Here is a 13228-nt window from a genome sequence, read left to right on the forward strand (position 1 = left end):
AACACTGGCGGCATATAATCGGCTCCAGATCACGTGGCCGCTTGTTCTGGCTGCGAGTTGAGGGGGTGAACGCTGCTCGTTTTTCTTAATTTTTTTTCTTGGACTTCTATTGCGTGGGTTGAGAAACGAACGCGTGTTTCATAGGTCATTAACGTTAGGGATCCGTTTTAAGCGGTATTTGCGCAAAGTACAAATATTGTTGCATCGCACCTTTAACGTTAGGGATCCGTTTTAAACGGTATTTGCGCAAAGTACAAAAATTGTTGCATCGCTCCTTTAAAGCCTCTGCATCAGGCTTCCTGTTGCAGCTCGTGGTACCGAAGCAAGCTTTTGGGCAGACACTTTTTTATAAGCAGAAACTTCACCTGGCACCGCAGAGCTCCGACCGGTACTCGGAGTATTTAGTTGCGGTACTTTAGATAAAACAGAAGGGCAACAGGTGAAGTAGAAACTTCACCTGCACCGCAGTGCTCCGACCAGTACTCGGAGTATTTAGTTGCGGTATTTTAGATAAAACAGAAGGGCATTGAGCAGTGCAAACTACGATTATTGTCAGGTAAGAAGTATTCAGTTGCAGTAATTGTTTTGCTTTACATACAAAAAGGCTGGAGTATGCTTAAATGCTGGGCTAGCAACCAATTGCTACCAGGGGCCCTATGCTACACGACGGGACCAAGCGGAATCAAGGGACCGGGAGCCATCCAGCAACCTGGATGCAAAGGTGGGTTCAGCTTCCACGGGATTGGTGCCACCTGGATCTTGTCCCAAAGGGCCAGCAGCAGCTGGATAGCCTCGCATTGCGATGCGGGGATGGGGATGCCGAGCGAGCTCGGGGCATGCCGCCCACTCAGTGTGAGGGCCAGGTGCTCCCACTGATTGGCTAGGTGCATGTTGATGAGTTCCTGGAAGGTGTTGTTTACACTTAGCCGCCGGAGCTTGGCGTTCGACGCGTACGGCAGCACCCCCAGTGCCAGCTAGTACCCCTTGCGAATAATCACGTCCAGCTTGCCCTTACCTCTCGACAGCAGGTTGAGATACGGATTTGCGCAGGCGATGTGGCTCACGACGAGTGGTTGGGTCAGCCGGATCAGGTCCGACTCCTCGAGCCCGTGTCTGACTCGTTATCCTTCTCACCATGCGCATGACTTGCGTGGTTGTCTTGACGAGTCGGTCGACCGTGTACTTGGCTCCGCCGTCCCGCTGGAGGTGAAGGCCCCAGGATCCGAACCCGCTTCACCACCGGCACGGGGGTACCATCCTTTAACGTGAGGCGGATGTCCGCCTTCTTCTTCTTCGGGAATTGGCTTGCCCGCGTGGAGGAGCAACAGCTGAGACTTATCGGGGGCACGCTGGAGGTTGCCGGCCTCGAGGTAGTTCTGCACCGTCTCGATGACTTCTTCGAGGAAGTCTTGCCTCCCGCTGTCCGATCCCGACGTAGCCCAAATCGTCAGGTCGTCCACACAGAGTGGCATAGAGTGTATGCTTCATCCGGGGAATCCATTCCAGTAGAGGAGGCGGCTTGCACATCGCCAGGTAACAAGGTGGGTGACAGGACCGAGCCTTGCCGATTGCCCTTGCTCGGTATCGGGATGGTGCTTGTGCGGATGGACTCGATTCCAATGGTGGACATCCAGTTGCTCAGGAAGTCCCGCACATAATCATACATCCGGGGCCCGCACCCAGTTGAGGCCAAGTTCTAGAACACCAGCGTGTGACGGACGTTGTCAAAGGCGCCCTTTATATCCAGGGCCAGGACCGACCGCACTGTCGTACAGGAAATTCTGTCGCGGATATCCTCCTTGATCTGAAGCAGGACATCCTGCGTGGAGGTGTGACCAGAACCCGAAAATGGTGTTCATGGTGGCATTGAGTTCAATACAGGATGGTCCCCTCAAATATCGCTGTAAACAGCTCATCAGGGCATGGGCATTTAAAAAACTGAAATGGAGTGTCCAGGTCTGTGACGCTCGGTGGTATACCTGATAACCTCTATTTCTTTTGGATCCTTTTCAAGGGAGTATATTTTCCACTTCGGGGCACTTTTCTTGTTTCTGGCACTTACTACTGCAGGAACTGTTTCACCCTCACTTTCTTCTTTGCTTTCACAGCACTCATTTGATGTTAATGTGGAAGGGAATTGGCCGGATTCCACTCTTCGTTCCTACGTAAAATGTGCTGGCGTCCAATACCTGCCACAAAAAGGGTACTTAAGATTCCAAAAATGTGTAAACATATGATGCCAGCATTTCTTTTTTTTTTTCCAATGAGCAACATTATACTATGCCAAAACTTTCCCTAAATGCACACTGCATTTCACAGCGCGCTAAACTCTGCCGGAAAAATCGGCGCCTGCACGCAAAGGGGCGTCGTTTCCTCAGCAGTGTATTTTACCTTGTGAAATTTTAAGGCGCTCCTTTCTTTTGCAGCTAGAACATCCTTAAAAACACTAAAAATGCGTTCGCCACGGACGACCGAGTCTTCCGCTGGCAAACGCTGTCGTTTGCATACGATACGCCTTGAAATTTTCACCCCATGGTCGACCAGGCGCCGATTTTTCCGGTTGCTTTCCCATACCTTGAGCCCCTTGAGCCACCCAGAAACACCGCGCGCCCCCGTAGATAAAAAAAAAGAAAAGAATGGAACGGCATTGAGTGTTTTGTTTACTTACCGACTTTGTGCGTGGACCGCGCCACGTTGCGCTGCCTGATGCACCCGCGTTTTGGAACTAATTCAGTTGACAGTTCCCTCCGAAGATGAAGCCACTGAAGCCACGGCGGTAATCAGACTGGTAGGCTGCTCCCTTTCGAGCGGGCGGAAGAAGACTACGAAGAATTCGGCAGCGAACGGGCGGAAACTCGATTACGTACAACTTCAGTAGTCGACGCTTTGTTTCCTCGATTGCGTTCGCGGCGTTCACCGTGGACTCGCGCACTCGGCCGTAGCCGAACGGCCGAACCAGCTGGACGGCTGCCGGCGCGCGTACCGACAGCGTCGCCATAGCAACCACGCCGCGAGTGTGGTTGCCAGACAGAATTCACACGATTTTTTTTTTCTCGTCACTCACGTTGAGTTACTAGAAGTTAGGCGCGTATCATTATAATACATTATGCTGTAAGAAGTTATTAAGGGATATGTGTACCTACCTAAGACAAATGCAGAAAAAATATTATTGAAATATAAAATTGGCGTAGTCTTTTCATATCTTGATTAAGACTAGCGTGGTCACTGGGCTAACCGATGCGCGAAATAGGAGGGCATATATACCGCTCGGGGCACTCGTTGGTTTGTATAAGTAGGATGTATGTAGTAAAAACGGCAATAAAGAAAAAAAAAAAAAAGTAGGATGTATGTACTATTTGTTGTGTATTGTGCAATTGATCAGTGCTTGTATGCCCGTGTGTATGTACAGTGCTGTGTGTGTGCATGTCGTAAGTGAATATAACCGCGCGGTGGGCAGCTTAAGAAATGCTGTTTTTTTTTTTTCAAATGTTGATCACTTTTTTTTTCGTCGCTAGATGGGGGTTGTCGCCGCCCAATTTGAAAAGTGTGGCGGTTGGTGATCTATTACTATTAGAGGGCTGGATGCCATTAGTCCATCCGTCGTGTTGATCGCTCCGAGTTGTTAAGGTTACGCTGGTAGCTGTGTCGTCGTGTTATGCTGCCTGATTGCAACAAAAGGAGGTTAGGCGGCTTTCCCAGCGCGTGTTCTAGGTGCTGAATGCCGCTGTTCACGCACAAACGTTCATGAGTGGATAACGCACGTAACAGAGGTGAGCACAGGCAATAGTTAATCGAGAGCCACACGGAGCGCGAGTGCGATACCTCCTAGCCGCTGTCGACAGAGGGTGTCGGAGCGATTCGTTGTCAACTTGTCGTCCACGGCAAGTGGGCGTTTTGTTCAATAAAGCCAGCCTGTCAGTGTTTTGTAAAGCTATCCCTTCTTTATAAGCGCTTCTGATGCGATGAAAATGCGACCGGCATTGAGCAGACCGAGCGAGACTTCGGCGACAGTCTTGGCTGTTCATTCTCCAACGGTTTCGGCCTTACTCGTATTATTTGCGGTGTTGGCGCTTGGACATAGTTTTGAAAGTGTTTTGCGCCTACAGATGACACCAAACGAGCGTGCGAGCCGTATGCTCTTGCTCCGGCGAGAAGCCGCGTACGGCTCGCCAGGCTCGTATCGCCTGTCGCATACTGGCCGCCATATTGTTTTTAGGGTGTTAGCAGTTAACACGATTTTCACCACCTCCGGCGGCTAACACCCTTACACGAATAAAGGCGTTAGCCAGAGGACGAGCCATTTACACGAATAAGGGTGTAAAAATTTTAAGTGTGTAGACGGGAGTCCTGGTAAGGCCCGGCCAGGATGATTCAGTCTAGTCGCCACTCCTTCTACTATCCCCTCCCTTCTTTCACCTTTGTCTTCTCCTTCTTTTCACTCTTCTCATTTCTCTTCTTTCCTTTTCAACTCCTTTGGCGGCAAGGGCTAACCTTGGGTGGCAATAGATTCTCTTGTCTTGAACCACACTTGGTTATAGAGACTGGGCAGCACTAATAGAGTAACGTCTTCAGCCAAGCCCTTCTTGTTATGGAGCGTTACCTATTCCCTTGTTGGGCTCGGTGGTGGGCGGTGCACCACAGTTTCTGAAAACCCTCCCCCTTCATATGGGTTCCAAGCTTAAACCTTCTGATCGGGCCCCCAAAAGGGTCCGCACCGATGCATATCTACCACCTTTGGACAAGAACAACACTGACTATGTCACTAAGTTTTTCATTATACATTCCGAAGTTGAGACGAAACCGATGTCGAAACTCTCCCCTTTCCTTGTGGCTAAGGTCTTAAAAGACTTGGTAGGGGAAAAGTTTAATGCAAAAAAGACTTTTTCTGGAGACCTTTTGGTAGAAGTATTTGAGAAAAATCAGGCAGCAGCGTTGCTCTGCCTCAACCATATCCTTGACACGAAAGTAAGCGTCTCTGCACACCGTACGCTCAACACCATTCGTGGTGTTATATCTGAGCATGACCTGATGGAGAGTCAGGAGGAAGAGATTCTTGAAGGCATGCGCAGCCAGGGTGTTGTTGCTGTAAAGCGCATCACCATCCGTAGGGATGACAAAGAACTTCCTACGCGACACTTGGTCCTTACCTTTGAGCTCAACAGCCTGCCTTCTTCCGTGAAAGCGGGGTACTTGAATTGTAGGGTCCGGCCTTACATACCTAACCCTGTCCGTTGTTTCTGTTGTCAGCGCTTTGGGCACGGCTCGCGGTCATGCCGTGGCCGTGAGACATGTGCCAGGTGTGGTAGCTCCGAGCACAACGCTGACGACGGTCATGAAGACATGAAATGTGTAAATTGTAAAGGCAAGCATCCTGCGTATTCTAGGTCATGTGAACATTTCAAAAGAGAAAAGGAAATTCTGACGCTGAAGGTGAAGGAAAGCATCTCTTATCCCGAAGCAAAACGTCGCCTCTTGGGTTTTCAGAGAGGCTCTTTTGCCGAGGTGGTGCGCCGGGGACCTGCACCACCTATGGCGTCTGTGGGAACGCAAGTGTCTTATGGGGACCTTGCTCAACCACTTAAGTCCTCTGGTCCCAAACTAAAGGTGCAACTCCCAGGGCGCGCTATCTCAGCTGCCCGGGCAGGTGCCCTCCCCAGCCGTGCGAAAGGTTCGGATTTATTATCCGAGCAGACGGAGACCACCCCGTCGCAGAAGAAAGGCACCTCTGGAGCAGTGCACACTGCTCTACCTCGAGATGACAGGGTGGATGCCGGTCCGTCGGGATCCACGCGAGCACAGGGGTCTGCGTTCCCTGCACAGGGTTCTGCACCCCCTGCTTCTCCGTTCCAGCCACCACGAGGTCGGGGACTTGGTCCCTCTGCCCCTGGTGGATCTCGGAAACCGGGGGAGTCGTCGAGGTTACAGGCCTCCAAGGAGGAGCCCCTTTGGCTCCAGCTGAGCCAATGGACGAGAGTGGGTCAAGGTCCGACGAGGACAGACCCCACTCGAGCTCCGAATCTCTACTTCCGGCCTCCGGTGGCACCACGGGCAGGCCGAATGACACCTCCAAAAAGAAAAATGCTCCGCGTGTAAAGATAGATTTTAAGTCGTAAAAAAATTTGCTTACTCTTGAGTTAATTTTAATTTTATTTTTTATTATAAACGTTACTATGGTCCACAATTTTAGCATTATGCAGTGGAATTGTCGCGGCCTTTTTCGTAACATTGATGACATACATTTTTTTCTTGATGAGCTCCGTCCTGTGGCCTTATGCCTACAGGAGACTTATCTGAGTGACACCCACACAAAAGTGTTACGTCGTCATCAGGTTTTCCGAAAGGACCGCATTTCATCAAACCCTTCGGGTGGTGTAGCAGTGGTAGTGCAAAGTGGAGTTGCCTGTGCTCCAGTCCCTCTACAGACTCCCCTTGAGGCAATTGCAGTTCGAATTCTTCTGAACCGCCTCATTACCCTTGTATCACTCTACTTGCCTCCCAACACTCCGCTGCATTTGCAAGAACTTCAGGGACTCGTCGGCCAGCTACCCGAGCCCTTTTTAATTCTTGGCGATTTTAATTCCCACCACCCCTTGTGGGGCAGTCCTCGACAGGACTCTCGTGGTGGAGTCATTGAGCGACTTTTATTATCATCCGGGTTATGTCTTTTAAACCAAAAAGAAGCAACGTTTTTTAGTGCCGCCCATAACACTTTTACAGCTATTGATTTGTCCCTGTCATCACCATCGTTACTCCCATGTTTTTCATGGAAAGTTTTAAACAACCCTTTTGGCAGCGATCATTTTCCCATTGTTTTAGAAAGCGTTAAACCAATTCCATTGATTCCTACTCGCCTTCCCAGGTGGAAGTTAGAGAATGCCGATTGGTCTATTTTTGAATTAGAGGCTGTGATTGATCCATCTTTGCTTCGTACTATGAGCCCCGACAATGCGACAGTTTATGTCACTGAATGTATAATTAGTGCAGCTTCGAATTCTATTCCTCAAACATCTGAACATCTTCCTAAGAGATGCAAACCGTGGTGGACTAAGGAGTGCACAACCACTCGCAAGGACCAGAATAAAGCCTGGGGAGTTTTTCGTCGGTACCCTACCGATCAAAACCTAATTGCATTCAAGAAAACTAGGGCTAAGGCGAATTGGACACGAAAAGAGGCTAAAAGGGTCTCATGGACCAAATATGCCTCTTCTATAAATAGCCTTGTTCCAGCGAAGGAAGTGTGGGACCGCCTGCGAAAAGTCCGAGGCGACTATCAACCTTTCCGAATCCCTCTTTTTCCCTTGCCTGCCGTATCTCTCAAAGATCAGGCAAATGTTCTTGGTATCCACTTCCAACATATATCTAGTTCTTCCCACTTTAGTGTAAAGTTTCAGAAGTTTCAGTCTACTGCTGAAAAGCAATCAATCTCGATGTCAGGATATGACCGGGCAGCTTACAATAGACCGTTCAGTATGTGCGAACTGGAAGTGGCGCTGGGTGTAAAAAAGCAGTCAGCACCAGGCCCAGACAGGATTCAGTACGAAATGCTGAGGCACTTGTCTCCAACATCATTAAGTCATTTGCTTATGTTTTTTAATCATCTATGGAAAGTAGCTGCTTTCCCTCGATGCTGGAAAAGCGCCCACATCATTCCTCTTCTGAAGCCTGGTAAAGACCCCTCTCTTCCAGCGAGTTACCGTCCCATTGCGCTCACTAGTTGTCTTGGGAAGACTTATGAAAGGCTCATCAACCGGCGTCTGGTGTATTTTCTGGAGGAAGAAAATATTTTGGACATTAATCAGTGTGGATTTCGGGAGGGACGATCAGCCACAGACCATTTGGTTCGTTTGGAGACTTTTATCCGTGAGGCATTTGTACGTCGGCAGCATTGTGTCTCGGTATTCTTCGACCTGCAAAAGGCCTATGATACCACATGGAGGTATGGAATTCTTCGGGATCTACACAACTATGGGGTACGAGGCCGCATGCTCCAGTGTATACAGAATTTTTTAAGCGACCGGACTTTTCAGGTCCGCTTGGGTTCTACACTGTCCGATGTGTTCCCCCAGGAAAATGGAGTTCCTCAGGGAGGAGTTTTAAGTGTTACTCTGTTTGCTGTAAAAATTAACAGTCTTGCAAGTGTGATTCCACCGTCTGTGTTTTACTCATTGTATGTGGATGATGTGCAGATCTCCGTTTCTTCATGCAACCTCTCTAGCTGTGAACGACAACTACAACTTACAGTCAATAGGATGAGCAAATGGGCAGATGAAAACGGTTTCACTTTTTCTCCCGAAAAAACTGTCTGCGTTCCCTTTTCGCTTCGCCGGGGATTGTCCCTTGATCCTTCTTTGCATTTAAACCACATTGACATACCTGTTCGCCAGGAACACAAATTTCTGGGCATAATCCTTGACAAGAAGCTCACTTTTGTACCTCATTTGAAAGAATTGAAGCGCAAATGCTTAAAATCATCAAACATTCTCAAGGTGTTGTCCCACAACTCGTGGGGGTCCGACAGGCGCTGTCTTCTGCGACTCTACAATTCCTTAGTTCGGTCTCGCCTCGACTATGGTGCAATTGTGTATGGATCTGCACGTCCATCTACACTAAAGATGCTGGATCCGGTTCATCACCTGGGGCTCCGACTGGCTACAGGTGCTTTTCGCACATCACCTGTGTTGAGTTTATATGCAGAAACCTTTCAGATGTCTCTCGAGAAGCGTAGACAGTACCTTAGCCTTTCTTATGCTTGCAGAGTCTATTCTGACCCGCAACATCCATCCTACACTAGCATCCGTACATGTCGATTCTCTCAACTTTTTGAAAACAAGCCACGTATCGTGCGTCCTATTAACTTCCGCATTCAAAGCCTTTGTGCCTCCCTCCAGTTTCCACTGAATGATGCTGTCATACTAAAGCACAAAGATAAAGTTTCTCCGTGGGACGAATTGCCGATTTTCTGCGACTGGTCGCTCACAAAGTATGATAAACGGGCTATTTCCCCTCAAGTCCTGCAGCAGGAGTTTCAGTCGATGCAGGAGACATATAGAGATTATATTGAAATCTATACTGATGGGTCGAAATCTTCATCTTTTGTTGGTTGTGCCGTATATTCCAGTTCCTCTGAGAAAGCTTAACGAATGGATGGTAAGGCAAGCATTTTCTCTGCAGAGCTTTATGGTGTCTCTCTAGCCATTGAACATATCATGAGTAACAAAATATTAAAGGCTATCCTTTTTGTCGATTCACAAAGCGTGATACAGGCTGTCTCTTCTAGACTTCCCACAAAGAATCTTCTTGTACTACATATACGGTCCAAAATAAACCGGGCTCTCAAACTCGGACACACCATAATATTCTGCTGGGTGCCCAGTCATGTTGGAATTCCAGGGAATGAGCAAGCAGATAAACTGGCTGCAGGTGCAAAGGACTCGGCAACATCTCTTGGGTTACCCTATCAGGACCTTAGGCCCCTTTGGAAGAAATCACTTTTGAAGGCATGGCAGTCGGAGTGGGACGCGGAGAGTAACAATAAACTTCATGTCATTAAGCCCATCTTGGCTCTGTGGGAGAGCTCATTCCTTAAGGAACGTCGACTGGAGGTTCTATTACGCCGCCTGAGGATTGGCCATTCACGTCTGACTCATCTACATCTTCTTTGGGGCGAAGACGAAAAGCTCTGTGCTCATTGTGGAGAAGTACTGACAGTTTTGCACATTTTATGGCATTGTAGATTTCATCACCAACATCGCCGACAAAGTTTTCCTGAACTTTTTAGAGGTCACCTTCCATTTCATCCCATGTTTTTGCTTGGTGATCATCCTTTAGTGCCACTTAACCGTGTTATTGACTATCTTAAAAAGACCGGATATATACATCAGCTGTAACTTTTACCATGAAAACTCTAATATCTCTTTCCTAGTATAGCCGTTTTAAGTAATTTTGTCTGGCGCAATATAGCCAAAGTCGCTCTTGCGCCATTAAACCCCAATCATCATCATCATTTCTTCGCTGCATTGCGGTGCTTCAGCGTTGATGACAACGTCGAAGGTCAGAAAAAAAAAAACCACGTCAGAAGCAATACTTGCCGCTGCAGCTCCATTTTCTTTTTTTACACGTCAGGCAATTTGCGAGCACAACCGCTGAGTGTTCGTTTTTATACTTTGAGTGTATGAAACGTGAGTATGAAAATACAGATACGTTTCGAGGATTTTTGTTGCTAACTCGCCATATGTTTGTTGCTTTTGTCTTTGCAATTTTTTCTTCCTATTCTATACGCCGCGCATATAACTGTTTGCTCAGAAATTGCAACACCATCTTTCTTTTAGTCTTTCCAGGTAAACGAGGTTTTTCTATTCAATATCTTTGTGCAACACGAACAATTGAAACTTGTTCCTCGAACAGTATGTGCCCGCCCCCGCGGGAGGGAGGCCTGAAGGCTGTGACGAACATGGAACGAAGTTTATTGTTTCCTGCATTTGAGTACGTGTAACCGAACCGGCATGAGAATATTCGCGACAACGCTGGAGCTATACTCCGTTTTGTTTTAAGCCCCAGCGAGGTAAAAGCTACAAGGACGAGCACGTGATCCTGAACACTGCTTGCACAGCACAAGCGCGCGTGCTTGGCAGGACGCTGAAAGTCCGCAGCTAGCTCTTGTAACTTCTGCCACGATAACATATAGTGAAACACAGTATTAGTTTAGCTTAGTTTATGTTTGAAATTTCGACTTCCGTCAAATTTCTCAATATGGAAAGTTCTAAAATTGGAAATTTTTCGAACCGCTTGATTCGGTCATAGAACCTTCGGTTCGAAAAAAGTGCGCAGCATTCCTAGTTTTGGTTTCTTCGCTTTCTCGTGATTGCTGGTGTCTCAATTTTCCGCGCTTAGAATTTTTTGCTTTCTTTGTGTCCTGGTAGGCAGATTGCGAATGCAAGACGGACGCTTTTGTGCGCCTTTTTATAGCAAGGAGATTTAAAAATGAGAGTAAACCTTGGCTATTTGGAACAACATTCCTTGTTTTCTCATGAACCGCTGGCACCTCTAAGTGACTCCAAGCGAACCTGTTGGTGTTAAGCTCTTGGTTTGCGCTAGAACTTTTTGACAGTTGAGGTCACTTCTCGGACCGGCGATTTTATGGGATTGCCCTAGACTCCGGCAAGGACGGTAACTGAGCGGGTGGACCGTTTTAGGAGCGAGGCGTAATCGACTGGAATGGTAAATCTGTGGCGTCCTGGAACCCCTCGTCGGTTTGGCACGTAGAGAAACCCCCAAATTTGCCGTTGCCTGCGGCCGTGGGATGACCTTTTGTTCTCCTCTTTCTCTGTCTGCGTCTGCGGGGGAGTAAGAAGAGAATTGGACCCACGTGGAGGGGTAGGCTCGGTGTACCTGCAGACTGCCAGATCTAAGGAGAAGGGGAGCCGCTTCCCTAGCTCAGTGCAGGTTTCCTATGTTTTTTTAAGGAGGGATACCTTTGAGGGGCACTTCCCGTTAGGCGAGGTGGGCTGTAAATGAATCCGACCAAGGACAGTGAGTCGCCACGCTTAAGGGGGGGGGGGGGGGGGGGGGGAGGGGGTCAGTAGAGGTGTTGGGGGTGGCCCCGGCCGCCGGCTGTGGCTTGCACGGTCGCTACCGACGGTGGCCCGAGAGGGAGAAGGAGGTTGCGTGGCCTCCCCTCGCCCTTTGAACTCTTGCGGAAGGCCCCCAGCGGCCCCACTCACTTGCAGGTAAACTGGAGTGCTTCCTTGTCTCTGTGAGGGCCACGAGAAAACGGCAGTTGCGGGGATCGCTTTTCTCCTCTTTTCTCTCCGGGGGGGGGGGGGGGGTGCTCTATATCATCATGGTGTCTACCAACAGGACCGTGTAAGCAAATTGAGCCTGCGATCATGATTTCAAACTAGGTTCGAGTTAAGTTATGGATCTTCTTAACTAGTTGCAACTCGAACCTTGGGGAGGGTGCGGGTATTAACCTGTTCAGTATCTGATTCTAGTATGATCATTGTGCGTGTCTTGTGCCGCTGATTTCGAGTCTAATTATTTCGTAGATAACTTCGTTGGCAGGACGCATGTGGTAATGCCGATGATTTCCTTTAGCGAGCGATGCTATGTCTGTCGAAGCATCCGGAGAATGGCTCGCAAACTTTTGAGGCTTAAAACATTCTCTAGAATAGTTAGCATTCTAGATAAACAACAAACTGGTTATAATTTGAAGTTTTTTTAAACATTAGTATTGCTTGGGCAGGGGTGCTAAATGTAGAGCTGTCGAAACTGTGTTGTGGCCGATTCTAAAACTCACAACCACTTTGGATGCTACGAGTGCCTTTGTTCTGCATTATTGGACAGCGGGTTCTAAGGAGGCTGAGTTTGGAAATGAATTGTGGTAGACAGCCTGATAGCTCCCCTTTCTTGCCTAGCTACAGAGGGTGGGATAATTATTTCCTAGCAAGTTGCCGGCAGCGCCACCATGGTCAGTAACTGGTCTTGGTTCGCCTTAATAGTTTGGGTTTCTTTCCTTTTTCTTAGCAGTATGTTGCATGGCATTTGCAGCGTTGAGGGAATGTTTCTGTTGGATGCGTGCCGTAGAAAATTACCTCGCAAGCTTTTTTTTCCCCTCTTCTTTAATGCGAAATCTGGGAGGAGCAACTTTAACTGCACACTACACAGAGACGAGCACTGTAGTTTGGCTTGTGGCGGTGGGGACTTGCTTTTTTTTCTCTTTCTCTGGCGGATGGCAGTTGGGGTAACGATTACATGCTGGAAGCGGTTAGCTGCGCGGCTGTCTTTGGCGATCTGGGCGATCTCCGGTTTTTTGGTACCGAATTGCACTCTAACGGGAGCCAATGGACCTTTTGCCGAGTTGCGCAAGCATAGAAAAGAATGCCGCGAACGTAGGCATGCGTGCTGGCATCCTCAGGTATAACTGTTTGAAAGCAAAAATCTGTAACAAAGGGCACTTCGCATGTGCGTTCCACGGACGCTTTATTTCGGTTATCTGCTTTTTCGAATCTTTTCTACGGGGAACGTGAGCACGTGCACCGCGCCGACGTTCCCAGCATTCTCTATTGTACTTGGGTAATTTAGCAAAAGATCTACTCAGATTTCGTTCTCGCGCGTGGCATGTCGCGCGGCCCGCGAAGTGAAGTTGCGGTGTTATGGTTGGTAGGTGTAGAACACCGGGTGTTATGTCACAGGCAGTCTAAGGTTGGGTTATGGGCACCACGTGACACTG

The 13228-nt window shown here is 48.5% G+C and overlaps 1 pseudogene; it reads right to left on the minus strand.

Moving 5' to 3' along the window:
* Nucleotides 1-10102, minus strand: part of LOC120844362 — a 48956-nt pseudogene extending 38854 nt beyond the window's left edge.
* Between the last annotated feature and the right edge of the window lie 3126 nt (nucleotides 10103-13228).

The sequence above is a fragment of the Ixodes scapularis genome, unplaced genomic scaffold, assembly GCF_016920785.2.
Source record: "Ixodes scapularis isolate PalLabHiFi unplaced genomic scaffold, ASM1692078v2 PGA_scaffold6__148_contigs__length_123643588, whole genome shotgun sequence".
Lineage (NCBI taxonomy): Eukaryota > Metazoa > Arthropoda > Arachnida > Ixodida > Ixodidae > Ixodes > Ixodes scapularis.